The sequence below is a fragment of the Triturus cristatus genome, chromosome 7, assembly GCF_964204655.1.
Source record: "Triturus cristatus chromosome 7, aTriCri1.1, whole genome shotgun sequence".
NCBI classification, from domain to species: domain Eukaryota; kingdom Metazoa; phylum Chordata; class Amphibia; order Caudata; family Salamandridae; genus Triturus; species Triturus cristatus.
This window is the reverse complement of record NC_140590.1, coordinates 1,051,990,097-1,052,006,389: the sequence shown is the minus strand read 5'-3', so window position 1 is coordinate 1,052,006,389 and position 16,293 is coordinate 1,051,990,097.

Below are 16,293 nucleotides of genomic sequence, written 5' to 3'. Positions count from 1 at the left end.
TGTCCGTAAACCCGGATCCCAGTCTCCCGCATCTGCGGTACGCGACCAGTGAATCCGGTGGGGGGTACCCCCAACCGCAATGGTCCTCTAGACATTAAGAAAAGCCCTATTTTCCCTGGGCCCAGCTGTGAGGCCCGAGGCCCGCCTATGGAGCCTATTTACTTGTTTTGCTACTCGGCCCCTTTATGGGTAGGCCTCAGAATTAGGGCAACGCGCGTGCTCCCAGGGCACGGTGCTCCCAGAAAGCAGATGTCCGATACCCACACGCTGATACTTTCATCTGTTGCTAACTGCCCACGGCTGGAAGCTTCCCAGGAACCGTAGACTTCGTGGGCCCACCTAAAATGATCCCATCGACTGGAGGGAACCCAGTGGTGGCAGGACCTGCATGGTACTCCATCCCCGCGTAGCTAACGCTTATTTGTGACGCCCGAGCAGGAGATGCCCCCTTAGTCTCAGGTTCTACCCCTAAAGGGTAACCTCGGGGTCGGACAAGTCTGTGGGAACCAACCGGAAACTTTGGTGCAAATACCGGCCCTATTCTGAATGTTGCGAATGCTGCATGGTCCATAATGCCCTGACGCCATGAGGCTCTACGTGGTGTTTACCAAACTTTTTGAACGACCGCACCCTTGCTATATAACAACTATATCACCCACAAGCCGCCCTGGCTAAAGCGTGGGTGGAAGGTCTTCACTGAAGCAACCCGAAATTTGTCTGGTTGCAGTGGAATGCCCCCCAAAGTACACCTGGACCTATTCCTATACGGTTCTTTCCGCTACTTCTCCTGCAGGCCTAACTCTTGGTTATGGTGCCCAGCTCAGTGTGCTGCAGGCTAATCGGCTTAACAATGAACTATCGGTGGATTTGAGACAGAGGTACACTCCAAGACACCGAATAACCACGGGTTAAAATCTGCTCGCGAGCGGCGCACCCGCAACCACCTGGTCAATCACGCCGGTAACCTATGTGGTGCTCAGTCAGTGCGTCCCCGTATTCAATGCGAATGGGGCACTGAGCTACACCCATATCTACACCCATCTAGTGGCTCAATCCAGACTTCCTTTAGCATTAGATAATAACTACCATTCCATCTCGGTTGCGTTGCCCTGCCCGACTAGGCACCCACCTGGGTGTCTAGGTTACAGTTAGTTATGTGTGGTTTCCCCCATGTCAGTGCCACTATGAGTGACAGTTGAAGGCGGCCCACATAAGCATGTTGGCGGGGCAGATTTGCGGGCATAAGCATACCTCTTATAGACTGTCGGCAGCAACCCGTGTTTAACTGTTACTAATGACCATTCTACGTTAGGACTATCCCGACTCTGGTCCGACCTACCCAAGGACTGATGCACTTGGGAGCGCGAGGCCGTAGGCAATAGGGGTGGGTGTCGAGACAACAACAACAACGACAAACGACCCAAGCCCCCTTTCAGCAAAAGGTTGGAGACGAGCTACACGTGGAGACGTGTGGTCAGGATCGTACTGCGCGACCCTCGCTGTAATTAGCACTCTCATATTGCGCGAACTCGACCCGAATGGTATGGCAGCGCTGTGCATGATCAACATATTTACACACATATTCGGGCACGGGAGTGAGATCATGAGCCGCCAGGTCCTCAACCCTCGGGAACCCAGGCATACCAGGTCCAGCAGCTCGCATACATAATCGGGCACGGCAATATTCATTGATTTACCCAGCGTCGCAACCCAGCGTGAACTCGATCCGAAGGTAATGGCGCGCCGTTCATGAGCACTGTATATACATGCATCATCGGGCACGTGGATATTAAATTATCTGCCCATAGTCCCAGCGTGACCCGCCCGAAGGTGTTGGAGTGCAGTACATGAGCCATAGGTATTAACATACCTATTCGGGCACGGTCGATTAGTGATTAGCTCAAACCGTAATGAGCGCGAAATTATTCGAGCGCCGGACACAAGCACCGACCGAATAACCCATTTGGGTGCAGGGGGAGTCGTAATGCCCGTAATCATCTAATGCGCGCGAATGTGGGCACAAGCAATTCTTGTGAATAATACGTGCACTTGTATCATGTGTCTGCCTTATAGCAAGCCAGCACATACATGTTGCATATTGTATAGCGCGAACTCGACGCCAAAGGTATTGCACCGCTTCACATGAGCACTGTATTTACGTTACACATACAGGCACGGGGAGCGTGGGAGATTCGTACCATAGAACACGAACCCCATTCCAGGTCACGGAGCACCGCACCATATTCACCCTTGAGGTGCGTGGGGGGATTAGTAATACCCGTAATCGCCTGATGTGAACAGTGCATGTACTGGTATCATGTATCTGCCTTATCGGAAGCCCAAAGCAGACGCCCGACCAGGGACATGAACCCTGGACCCTCAGATTAAAAGTCTGATGCTCTACCGACTGAGCTATCCGGGCCCTTAGGATGCATATTTATATAGTGCGAACTCGACCGGAAGGCATTTGGAGCACTTTACATGAGCACCGTATTTACATTACATCTTCACGCAGGGGGGCTTCAGAAATTCGTACCATATTACCCGCTCCCCAAACCGGATCACGCGAGCACCGCACCAGATTTTCCATTGAGGTGCGTGGGGTTTATTAATGCCCATAATCGCGTATGTGAACAATGCACGCACTTGTGTCATTTATCTGCCATATAGGAAGTCAGCAATACATGTTGCAGAATTATATAGCGCGAACTCGACCTGAAGGTGTTGGAGCGCTTTACCTGAGCACCCTATTTACATTACACATTCCAGCACGGGGAGCTTACAAGATTCGTACCATACTAAACGATCCCCGTGCCAGGTCCATTGCGCCTGCCGCACGCAGCCCACTGCATGCCCCCCCCTCCCTCAACGGCAGCATAGCCGACGGGAGGGGGGCGATACCCTTTACCAGGGAGCGCCACAGGTGTTGCACCGCCCGCGATCAGCGGGGACCCAGGCAGCTCCCAGCCTTGCAGTGCTGGTGCATTGGGGCTGTGAACCCACGCTAGTCTCCTACCGGCTCCCACGGCACAGGGTATGCGGCTTCAAGCCGGCCGCACCCCCCTTAATTTACTTCGCTCGCGAGGGCGACCGCCATTGTGAAGTATGCCCCGCGGGCGATCACTAACCTGTGTGCTCTGCCGGACCAAACGAAAGGTACGCCAACCGATACAGAATCAATGTAACTTGAACCTGTGACTTTGCGAGCAAGCGTCCGAAGGCCGAGGACCCACGCACGCTCATGCCCGCTCCCACCGTGCGCCGGGTGCGCGGGTTATTGGCCGTCCGCTCCCATACCAACTAACGTGCGCGAGGTCCACCGCCAGCAAGCAATACACCCCAGGACCTTAATGGAGCTTTCAAGAATCTATGGGACTTAAGGGATGGCCCCGGCTAGCAAGAGTTCCATTCCCTCATTCAAAACCGGGGATAAACACATATCACAGGCAACGTGGGGAGAGCCCACCTAGTGTTCTAATTGTGAAGTGTGGAGGCGACGACAATCAAGAGTGCCGTGGGGGCCGGAGGCGCACGAAGACGGCGCGGACAACGGACCGATGCAGCGAGGTGAGGAAAAGGCGAGGTGGGCGACAAAGAGGTCGCCAGTGAGGGTGGGGGAAGGCTAAATAGCCTCCCCCTCACACCTGAGCCAGGAAGTGACACGCATTGCGCGTCACTTCCAGCCCTGCCAACGGAGGGGGGCTCTGGTCTGCGTCCCCGCCCCCCCCCAGTGGGAGGGGAGGGGTGACTGGTGCCCCGGGGCCACTAAGGCGCCGACCGCCGATTGGCCCCCTGCGGGGGCCGCAGTCAGCGGCAGGGTGGGGGCCGTTTTTGTTATCGGGGGCCGGCAATATCAGCCCCCAGTAACAAAATCGGCCAAAACCGGCCCTTGCAAACTGCTCGGCCGCACCCTCCTGCAGGGAGGGGGTGGGGGGGGGAGGGGGGCGAGCAGTTTGCCAGGGCCTATTTCGGTTCCCAGTCCGGCCCCGAGAGGGTGGTCGACATTTATTGCAGCACAGAATGAAGCATGAACGCAATAGAAGCAAAGCACTCTGCTCAAGTTTCAGTCACTCATTCCTCTGTCAGAGACTCACCATGTACTGTTAGAATCGTCATAATTAATTTATAACCGCAATATTCCCTCCTACGTTTTGTAGATAGGAGATGAAATCTAAAACACAAATTGCGTCTCTTTGGTTAGAAAATGTGTTTCGTTCAGCCAAAAGTGATGGAACCCACCACTGGTCCGTTGGCAGAGAAAATGGTGCCAGAGTACCAAATGTGATGTACCTACCCCTTGGGCTGCACCAGGTGTTCGTAATAACACCTGATAAAGGTGCAAGCCTCAATATAAAGAGACCCTAGAATCTGCAAATGTCACTTATTTATTATATAATAGTATCATATAATATTCCAGTCCCTTCTGATGTTTTTCCTAATATGTACCTATCCCCTATTTATTGGTTACTATATTGTTACCTTAAAGATGCCTTAATATATTCATAACGTGTTTAAACCTGGGGCAATCCTTGTTAAAACACTATAAGATTTTCGCTTACTGTTGTCTGTGCCCAAAGCATTCAGTGCCTACTTATTTACATTATTGGTGGAGGGACTTTCGAAGGAGAAAGTAAGAGTGAGATTGAAAAGGAACAGCAGTGAAGAGAGACTGAAAGTGCATGAGAGAGCAGGTGCAGTGTTTTACCGTAATTTCAACTTTTCATTTGAAGACATAAATCTCGCAAGCACACAATCCGCTCAGAGTTTGACAAAGGTTGTTCATATCAATTCTGAAGGCAGAGTACATTGAATTTGTCAGTTCAGGTTTTGCCTTAGGCAGGTTTCATTCGCATATGCTATTATTGGTCCCGGTTAATATTCATATGAATATGTTGTTGGCCTTCAGTTTTATTCGTATGCTGAGTGCAACAGAACAGCCCTACTCCCCTGTCCCTCACTGATATTGCAAAGGATAATGTTCATGCTACATGATTGACAAGTCCAACTATTTGTTTCTGTGAACGAAGAGGCATTTTACTAAAATTCACTTTATGGTTAAATCACAAATTCATATTAAATAGCATATTCAGATCAATACAAAGACATGCTGGGCAACACTATTTTCAAAACTAGAGCTATACTATTCTTTCTTTTGCTACTCTCTTTTCTTTCTTATGTTCCTCTCTGAACATTTCAATGGGGTATGTGTAGAGGACGGTTACTCATAGTACGGCCCATGGGCCGCCAGTGGCCTGGCAAGCCTTCCTTGGAAGCCCACGGACCTTGCAGACATCCTACCTGTGTTTAAAAAAAAATAAAAAAAAAAAAAAGAGTGTTAGCAAAAACTGCAGGGTTGAGCAGCCCGGACTCTGAGACTCTGCTCTGTGGGGGCCGGGGGATTCCAGTGATTGTCAAAGTGGAGATGCGGGGGCCTAAGAGGTGAAATACAACAAAGCTTTATTAACATGTAAATGGTCTTTTAAAGACCTGTGAAGTACTCTGGCGCAGCTGTGTGTGTGTGCTGGGAAGCTGTCTCAGTGCGGCTGTGTGTACGCGCTGGGAAGCTGTCTCAGCCCCGGCTGAGGGCTGACACACACACAGGGTGAGATGACAGAGGGTGAAGGAGGGAGGGAGAGGGAGACAGAGGGAGAGGGAGGGAGACAGAGGATGACAGAGAGAGGGAGACAGAGAGAGGGAGAAAGAGAGGCTCAGTCTGGGGGAGACAGAGGGAGGGAGACAGAGGTAGAGGGAGGGAGGCAGAGGGAGGGAGAGGAAGGGAGACAGAGAGAGACAGAGAGAGGGAGGCAGAGAGGGAGGCAGAGAGGGAGACAGAGGGAGGGAGACAGAGGGAGGTAGATGGAGGGTGACAGAGGGAGGGAGAGGGAGGGAGAGGGAGACAGAGGGAGAGAGACAGAGGGAGGGAGACAGAGGGAGACAGAGGGAGGGAGAGAGAGACAGGGAGAGACAGAGGGAGAGAGACAGAGAGAGAGATGGAGGGAGGGAGACAGAGGGATGGAGGGAGATGGAGGGAGACAGAGGGAGGGAGGGAGACGGAGAGAGACGGAGGGAGACAGAGGGAGATGGAGGGAGAGGGAGGGAGACGGAGGGAGAGAGACAGAGGGAGGGAGACGGAGGGTGACAGAGGGAGGGAGGGAGACAGAGGGAGGGAGAGGGAGAGGGAGGGAGACAGAGGGAGGGAGAGAGACAGAGGGAGGGAGAGAGACAGGGAGAGAGACAGGGAAAGATAGAAGGAGGGAGACAGAGAGAGAGAGGGAGGGAGACAGAGGGAGGGAGACGGAGGGAGGGAGGGAGGGAGACGGAGGGAGGGAGATGGAGGGAGAGAGACAGAGGGAGATAGAGGGAGGGAGACAGACAGAGGAAGAGGGAGGGAGACAGGGAGGGAGACGGAGGGTGACAGAGGGAGGGAGGGAGACAGAGGGAGGGAGAGGGAGACAGGGAGGGAGACAGAGGGAGAGAGACAGAGGGAGAGGGAGGGAGACAGAGGGAGAGAGAGAGACGGGGAGAGAGACAGGGAGGGAGACAGAGAAAGAGAGACGGAGGGAGAGAGAGGGAGGGAGATGGAGGGAGGGAGGGAGATGGAGGGAGACAGAGGGAGACGGAGGGAGACAGAGAGGGGGAGGGGGAGGGAGGGAGAGAGACGGAGGGAGGGAGACGGAGGGAGACAGGGAGGGAGGGAGACAGGGAAGGAGGGAGACAGAGGGAGACGGAGGGAGGGAGGGAGACGGAGGGAGAGGGAGGGAGAGGGAGACAGAGGGAGAGAGACAGAGGGAGACAGAGGGAGAGGGAGGGAGACAGGGAGGGAGACAGAGGGAGAGAGACAGAGGGAGAGGGAGGGAGACAGAGGGAGGGAGAGAGACAGGGAGGGAGAGAGACAGGGAGGGAGACAGAGGGAGGGAGACGGAGACAGGGAGGGAGACGGAGACAGGGAGTGAGATGGAGGGAGGGAGATGGAGGGAGAGGGAGGGAGACGGAGGGAGAGAGACGGAGGGAGAGGGAGGGAGACGGAGGGAGGGAGACGGAGGGAGGGAGACAGAGGGAGGGAGACAGAGGGAGGGTGACCGAGGGAGGGAGACAGAGAGGGAGACAGAGGGAGGAGGGTGACAGAGGGAGGGCGACAGAGGGAGGGCGACAGAGGGGGAGACAGAGAGGGAGACAGAGAGGGAGGAGGGAGACAGAGGGAAGAGGGAGACAGAGGGAGGAGGGAGACAGAGGGAGGAGGGCGACGGAGGGAGGGCGACGGAGGAAGGGCGACGGAGGGAGGGAGACAGGGAGAGAGACAGGGGGAGAGAGACAGGGAGAGAGAGACAGGGAGAGAGAGACAGGGAGAGAGAGACAGGGGGAGAGAGGGAGGGGGAGGGGGAGGGAGTGGGAGAGGGAGTGGAGAGAGGGAGAGGGAGGGAGAGGGAGGGGGAGAGAGGGAGGGAGAGGGGAAGGAGGGGGAGGGGGAGGAAGAGTGGAGGGAGGGGGAGAGGGAGAGAGAGAGAGATGTGTGTATGGGTTCAGTGACTAAATATCGAGGGACAAAATATAAACTATACAAAAAATCGACACTAAAATATCGAGGGACAGAATATCGACTCCCTATCTACAAACAGGTAAGTACTAAAATATCGATTCGAAAATATAGACTGTCAAAATATAGTTAGCCAAAATATCGAATTTTTCAAATGTATTAAAAATAATATAAAATTAATTAAATATTAAAAACAATTAAATAAAACATATATAATATAATATAAAATAGCTTAAAATGTAAACATAATATAAGTAATTTAAAAAAAGTCAAGATTTTGTTGGATACTGAGAGCGTAAAAATTACTATTCCCACTCCAGTGAGTGCAACAGTAGGGAAAGCGTTGGATAGCGTAGGGGTAAAAATTACTATTCCCACTCCAGTGAGTGCAACAGTAGGGAAAACGTTGGATAGCGTAGGGGTAAAAATTACTATTCCCACTCCAGAGAGTGCAACAGTAGGGAAAGCGTTGGATAGCGTAGGGGTAAAAATTACTATTCCCACTCCAGTGAGTGCAACAGTAGGGAAAACGTTGGATAGCGTAGGGGTAAAAATTACTATTCCCACTCCAGTGAGTGCAACAGTAGGGAAAGCGTTGGATAGCGTAGGGGTAAAAATTACTATTCCGACTCCAGTGAGTGCAACAGTAGGGAAAACGTTGGATAGCGTAGGGGTAAAAATTACTATTCCCACTCCAGAGAGTGCAACAGTAGGGAAAGCGTTGGATAGCGTAGAGGTAAAAATTACTATTCCCACTCCAATGAGTGCAACAGTAGGGAAAACGTTGGATAGCGTAGGGGTAAAAATTACTATTCCCACTCCAGAGAGTGCAACAGTAGGGAAAGCGTTAGATAGCGTAGAGGTAAAAATTACTATTCCCACTCCAGTGAGTGCAACAGTAGGGAAAACGTTGGATAGCGTAGGGGTAAAAATTACTATTCCAACTCCAAACGGTGCAACAGTAGGGAAAGCGTTGGATAGCGTAGAGGTAAAAATTACTATTCCCACTCCAGAGAGTGCAAAAGTAGGGAAAGTAATGATTTAAATTAAATATAAAATGACATTAATTATCAATACTGATAAAAAGTTAATTAAAAATAATTACCAATTAATAACAATTAATTACCATTTAAAAATATTAATTATCAATTGATAAAAATGTAATACCAATTAATAATAATTAATTACCAATTACAAATTAATTATCAATTATCAATACACATAAATAAAAAATTAATTATTTACTTTATTACAATTAATTTACTTCCCACCCAATTCCCCTACAAACCCACAACCCGCTCCTATTAATAACAAATACAATTAACCTAATTATCAATTAATCAATTAATATCAATGAATTACCAATTAATAAAAATAAATTACCAATTAATAATTAATTATCAATTAATTAATTATCAAAACATATAAATATAATTAACATTTAATTAACCATAATTAAATTACTTCCCACCCTATTCCCCTACAAACCCACAACCCGCTCCTATTAATAACAAATACAATTAACATAATTATCAATTAATCAATTAATATAAATTAATTACCAATTAATAAAAATAAATTACCAATTAATAATTAATTATCAATTAATTAATTATCAAAACATATAAATATAATTAACATTTAATTAACCATAATTAAATTACTTCCCACCCTATTCCCCTATAAACCCACAACCCGCTACGGAATTAAATTACGCAATAATTAAATTACATAACATTCATTTGTTTAAATAAATTAAACATGCATTACAACAATAATACATCATTTTAACACATATACTACCATACATAACACACAAAAAAATTCGATATTATGGTAATCTATATTTTAAAATTCGATATTATGGTATTCGATATTTTTAAGGTCTATATTTTGGTAATCTATATTTTTAAGGTCTATATTTTGGTAATCGATATTTTGTACCCCAATTTCGATATTCTGACCTATCTATATTTTGTAGAGTCGATATTCTGTCCACTCTATATTTTAACTTCGATATTCTGGGCAGTAGATATTTTGGAATCGATATTTTGGGTGTTTACCGTGTGTATGCCGGGTCTGGTGGCTCAGTGGACGAAGGCGCCTGCTGCAGGGACCTGTGTTCAACCTCATGGTCACAATTTTTTTTTGCTTTAGCCCCGCCCCTCCCCCTCTGACCCCGCCCCCACCGGTGCGGGCCTTGGCCACAAACCACACTGTAAATTTGGCCCCCAAGAGAAAGTTTGTGAGTACCCATAGTGTAGAGGATGACATGGACTATTGTAGAGGGCTGGATGTCAGGGAATGGTGGATAATGGGAAGAAACCCAGATAATGGCTGGAGATGAGGTGTAGCAATTAATGGAAAGAAAGAAATCAAGAAGACTATTGCAAAAAGTTAATTTGAAAGGGTGAAAAGAGAGAACTGTGGAAGGAGAGGGTAACAGCTTTATAGATTACAAAATAGACATACAGTTAGGAGAAGGAACTAAAGCATGGAAGAGAAGAAAAACAGATGATATAAGTTATTTTTAAAAAGCTAAGAAACTGGAGAATAGGCATAGGAAAGAGAGTAAAGGGAAAACCGGGTAAACTTATACGGGCCTATTCACAAAAAAGGTTGTAAAGCCAGACTTGGATTTTAACATCTGCGTCAAAGTGTAATTTAAAAAATGTGGGAATGGATTCCCCTCTGCAAATGTTTTTTTCTCAACAGGGGAAATATGTGTCTACATGAAAAAAAACCTTCCTCTACCCCCCACCCCCTGATAATATTTGGGAATGCTCCATTGGCAAGGGATTTATATAATCACTTGGTTGAAATAAATATACAACCCTTTCTTCATAGTCGGCAGTCCATCGAAGCCCACATATGAGCGGGTCCTGCCGTACCCATCCTGCCAGGGGCTCCAATATAAGGGCGAAGAGCAGTGGCGATAGTGGGCAGCCCCGTTGTGTGCCACGATGCAATGCAAGTTCTCTGGAGATGTGGCCATTCGCTACCACGTGCGCCAGGGGATTAGTGTAAAGGAGTTGTATCCACGGGCAGAACTTGGGGCCAAATCGTAGCTTTTTGAGGACTGCAAATGGGAAAGGCCACTCGACCGTGTCGAAGGCCATTCGTGCATCTAATGAGAGTATAATGGCGTCCTCTTGAATCATGTGCCTGCGCCCCATAACTCCATGTAAGCGTCGTAGGTTTAGAGCCGTATTTCTCCCTGGCATGAAGCCCGATTGGTCTGGTTGTATTAATTTGGCTAGATACGGTGTGAGTCGGTTGACCAAGGTTTTGGCCAAAATTTTGGCTTCCGCATTTATCAGGGATATAGGCCTGTAGGCGGTGCAGTCTGCCTGGGGTTTCCCAGGTTTGCAGATGGCCACTATAGTCGCCAAGCGCTGATCTCGTGGTAATTCGCCCGCCTCCAGACCCGCCTCGAACATCGTTAAGAGATGGGGTGCCAAGGTCGTAGCGCTACGCTTAAACCATTCCATGGGGATTCTGTTGGGGCCGAGGGCCTTCCCTGACTGAATTTTATGAATTGCTATGGCAAGTTCGTCTGCCGTAAGCTTTGCTTCTAGGAGCTGAGACTCCTCCTTCGCTAGTTTAGGAAGCCGGATGTCACGGAGGGAGTCATCTAGCTGTGTGAATGTGCGGAGGCATAGACTTGTTCATAATGTTGTGCTAGGAGATCTACCACCTCTTGTGGGTTCTGCGTGGTAGCTCCTGTGGGCAGGCTGAGTTCTGCCACCCATCCGTCCGCTTTCTGGCGCTTATCAAGCCAGGCTAGCAGTTTGCCCGCTTTATCACCCATTTCGTATATTGTATGCTGTGTTGCCGATAGTCGTGACTTAGTATCTTCCCACAGATAGCCTTTGTATTCTTGCTGTTATTATACACAATTCTTGAGCAAATATACGTACAGACAATGACAAACAAATTTCTCTTAAAAAAAAAAAAAAAGTGTATTAAACAATAACTACAAAAATCTTTTCTATGTCTAAAGAAAATATCTTAGAAGTTTAATAAAATAAACAACAAAATGATTTCTGTGATTGCTTGTTTGTATTGACATTGATGTTGGGTTTATGGCACTTTTGAACCTTTTACGGTCACATTTAAAAAAAAATAGGTCAGATTAGAGGTCTTCTTTGCTGGCCTACCAGTAATGGCCAGGGAGAAAGGAATGACCAGCTTCATCCCACTAGCCATTAAGGAGAGGATCTGGCGTAAAGAATATATAGACATATTTACTCTGTTAGAAGTATGCCAGGCGGGGTTAGACTTGACAGTGCAAGAGAAGAAAGATGATGATAAGAAGGAAAGGTGGAAGCAGAAGGTTGAGCGAAACACTGAGAATTTGCTACATGCTTTTAAGACATTAGCAAGCATATTAGTTAAAACGTTCCTGCAAAAGAGCTCGAGGCACAGCAAAAATATCAAGGAGATGTTTGGCTCCTCTATGACGAAGGTTTAAGGGAAAAAATGCAAACCTGGCCAACCCTGACCAAACCTAGACTGGAAGTGGAGGGATATATGACCCATATGGTTGCTGCCAGAGAGGGACTCAGTAGTAGGGAGGCACCTTTCTGGGGAACAGGACGACAGCATGTTGGAGGTATGACAAGGATGATTGTAAGTGGTGGCAGTCCTGTAAGTTTAGGCATGCCTGTAACAACTGCAGGGGGTACGCCCAGCCATCAAGTGCAAGAGTACCAAGGGATCTGGGGACACCTTCAACAAAAAGTAGAAGCACAGGAGTGGAGACAACAGAAGCAAATGATTGATCTACCCCACAAACTACCCACACCCATAAAAACTACAGCCCTGCAGAGGTATTGAGCAACTATCCTAGAGTTAATGAGAGGCAGCTACTGACAAAAGCTTTAATGGTAGGGTTCATGATACCATACCAAGGCAATCTACCTCATCGTTTTACTAGAAGCTTGAAGTCAGTTCGGGACAACCCGTCCGTGGCTAGGAACCTCAAAATGCGAGGATATTATGAACCAGACCGGAAATACTTGACAAGCTTAGGCAGGAGCTTGTTCTTCCTCAATATTGGGGGGAGGGGCCTTTGAGCTGCTAGTCTTCAACCAGGAGAGCATGGGGGAAGCAGGCAGCATGGCAGAAACAGCACAGAGGGACAGCAGAGGGAGCGCTATAGCCAAAGGAGGAGCCGCTCAAGTGCATGGCCTTGGAATACCTTATGGCAGTGGCATGGGAGCAGACTATTGGTCAGCAAGGGGTTAGCAGAGGATGGGCATGGGACTTGCAGCCTGGGTTAGGCACAAGACTTCCCACAACACTTGGCAGCAAGGTGTAGCCTAGAGGTTGCAGAATGTTCTAGAATGCTGCAGAAATCGGGGTTCCGTTAAGGGTGCTGTCACAAGGTGTTGTTGTGGACTGAAATGACTGAACTGGATGTACAGACAATTGGGCAATAATTATGTTTTGTGCTTGGGTATAAGTACGATCCGCTTTGTTTAATCATGTCATGTGAATAAAACTGCAGCCTTTTTGCACCATCAAAGACTCATGGGTTGCAAAAGGAAGTTTAGGTGCATGCTAGCGGCCAAAGAGCTCGTGGGGCACTATGTGTCTGAGGGTTTAACAGGCAGTCCGGGGAGGTGCAGCCGTACCACAGAGAGGCCTGTGACATACTCCTACCAGGGGCAGAACCCTAGAATGGAAGGCGCATAGCCAGGCAAATATCAGAGCGCCTGATTGGTCAGCATGGTTTAAAGAGACCAATCAGCTGGAGCCCCCATGGATTGCTATTTGGTTAAAAGGGCAGGGGGATCCCCGAGGAGGTCATGAGCCTTCTCCATTGGCCCCCCCACCTATGCCAGAAACCTGGGCGCTGCAGCCGTGGATATCAGAGTGGGCTCTGGAGGTGAGGGCAGAAACAGCACAAAGGGACAGCAGAGGGTATGTTACAGCCAAAGGAGGAGATGGTCAAGTGCGTGCCCTTGGGATGCCTTATGGCAGGGGCTTGGGGAGCAAGCTGTTGGTCAGTGAGGGGTCAGCAATCGGTGAACATGGCACTTTCAGCCAGGGTTAGACACTGGGCCACCCACAACACTTGGTAGCGAGGTGTATAAAACTGAAGCTGTTTTGCACCATCAAAAACTCATATGTTGCCACAAGGGAAGGTTGGTTGCATGCTAGCAGTGGGGTCGCTCGCGGGGCACTCGCCCGTCTGGGAGGGGTTTTGTTTCTAGGCAATCAAGAAGATAGGGGGATGGGAATCTGGAGCATTCAAGTCATATGTTGAGGAGATTAAATAAAGCCCTATACTATCTTTATCTCCTCACCATGCACAGTGCAAGACACAGTAAACAGAAGCAAGAAGAAGATGGCGAGGATCGTGGGGCACTTGTACATTGTGAGGAAAGAAAAATATTTGGAGTGGTATGGCTGGGAGACATAGAAGTAAGATGATTCAGCTACCTAGGAAAGAGATATGCTCAAATCATTACTGAAATCAAGATGGTCATTAGGAACCCCCCCTCCCGACGTGGTAGCAATCCATCTTAGGGGCAATGACCTGGAGGCTTTGGGCAGGAAAGGCCTGCAGTACGCCATAATCGGGGACCTCATCACAATAGTAAGGCCAATCAATGGACAAGTGCCACAAGGGCGGTCAAACAGTAGTCAACTCTGATCTGTAGCCCTTGGGATGCCAAATGGCAGGCCAACCAGAGGGTTACCGCAAGGACATGCATGGCAGCCACGGCGTAGGCACAGCACTTGCAGCCCAAGTACAGTAGGAGCCGCAACTAAGATGGTTGCAAGTGGAGTCTAGAACCCTGCAAATGATCGCCACCGCCGAGAGGTGGCAAGATGAATCAAACAAAAGCTCATCAGGATAGTTCAGATAAGTAATGATGAGGATAAAAACCATAACCCTGATATTGAAGTCCACCAGTGAGTGGACATGACTGATTAAGAAAATTACTCATTTTAAGAGAGCCCTCTTGCAAGTGGACAATAATGCTGAACAAAACTGCAGCAATTTAATCCCAGCAACGTCTCAGAGTGTATTTTGTAAGACGGGGACGAGGGTGACTCATAAAAGTTTAAGTTTGATTCTGGAAAAGGGGCACCACTTTAAGTAGTGGGTTTACTAATCTGAGAGTGCGTTGGTTCTCTACAGGCGCAAATAGAGCCGAATTTCGGGGGGGGCTAAGAAAAAATTTCGGGGGGGGCTGAATCTTTTAAGTCATAGGCAGAGTGGAGCTGCAGGGGCTCTTAGAAGGGGTGAAACAACAGCGATGCCTCATTAACATGCAAATGGTCTTTTAAAGACCTGTGAAGTGCTCGGGTGCGGCTGTGTGTGCGCTGCGAGGCTGTCTCATCCCGGGCTGCCACACACGACGGCGGGGGCTAAAGCCCTGTGAGTCCAATGGGTGTTGCGCGCCTGGGGGCATCATGTAGAGAACCAACGCACTCTCAGATTGGTAAACCCACTACTTAAAATGGTGCCCCTTTTCCAGAATCAAACTTAAACTTTTATGAGTCTAACATTCGACTGTTTGGAACAAACTGCTGGCGCAATTTGGAAACAACCTGTGTGTACATCAGTGACCTTCTGAGCCATACCCTCATGAATGCATCTCAGTCTAGTGTCTTTCTCACAACCATCTGCGAGGTAGCGGTAAGAAGCTTCCCTGAAGAGCTGTACAATGCCTGTCCTTAAATAAGATAGGACATTAAACAGACACAGATTATGTGTAAAGGTCTTGGGGGTTGCGAACAGTTTTCAACATACTGAAGCCATCCTGGAACAACTTTGCCTATGAAGCGGGTATGCTCCCTCCTATGGGGGATGAGGGGGGGGAGGGGGGGTGAGGGGGGAGGGGGGACTGCATTTCCAGCACCTAGCTGCTCCTGTATCCCAATACCTCCAACCGAGCTCCCATTGGTCCATTTTGACATAGTCAAAGGACTGCAGCTCGAGTGGCTCTTGGCATGAATGCTGCTCCCCCCACAATCAGTGTGCAGGGGCGGAGGTTGACTCCACCCACGGAGGCTGTGATGGGGGTGACTGGCTGCTCAACAGGTTGGATAGCAGACTCCTCCAGGAAAGCCAGGAGTGCTGCCACAGCCTGACAGTGAGGCACAAAAAATGAAGAATTCAAAATATAGCCCAACACATAATAAACAAAGTGCTTAATGGAAGTATGATGTAAATGAGTATGTAAAAGCACGATAATGCGTGTTAGACTTTAGAGCTTTAATGCATGCAAGCATTTGTTTTGATTTTTTCACAGAGTGTTCCTAAGGAGAACACAATGATATTCGTGGAAAATACTCGAAAAATCTTATAATGCACTTACTCATTTATATTCATCATACTTGAAGTAAGCATCTGATTATCACACTGCATGTGTTGCTTTCAGTGAAAGAGGCCATGTTTTCCTGATGGATACCGTTTTGAAAGAATTATCATAGGCCCTGCTTCCTTCTGTTGCTCATGAGAACAATGTGCCCCATGTATTTCAAAGAAAGAGCTTTCTCCCTATGTGAACCAGTCAGACAGCAGGATGACACTATTTTAGCACCGGCTGAAATGGGCTGACCGACACAAAACAAAGGCCGTAGGAGACTGGATCCAACCCGTCTCGGTTGCTCCATGAGAACAGCCCTGGCTCTGACAGACCTAAAGATGCTTTCTGCTGAGTGGGTCGTAATTGCTAGGCGTCCTGCGAGACGATTTTTGTGGTAACCGGATTTAGAATTTCAAGACAAAATGAAGG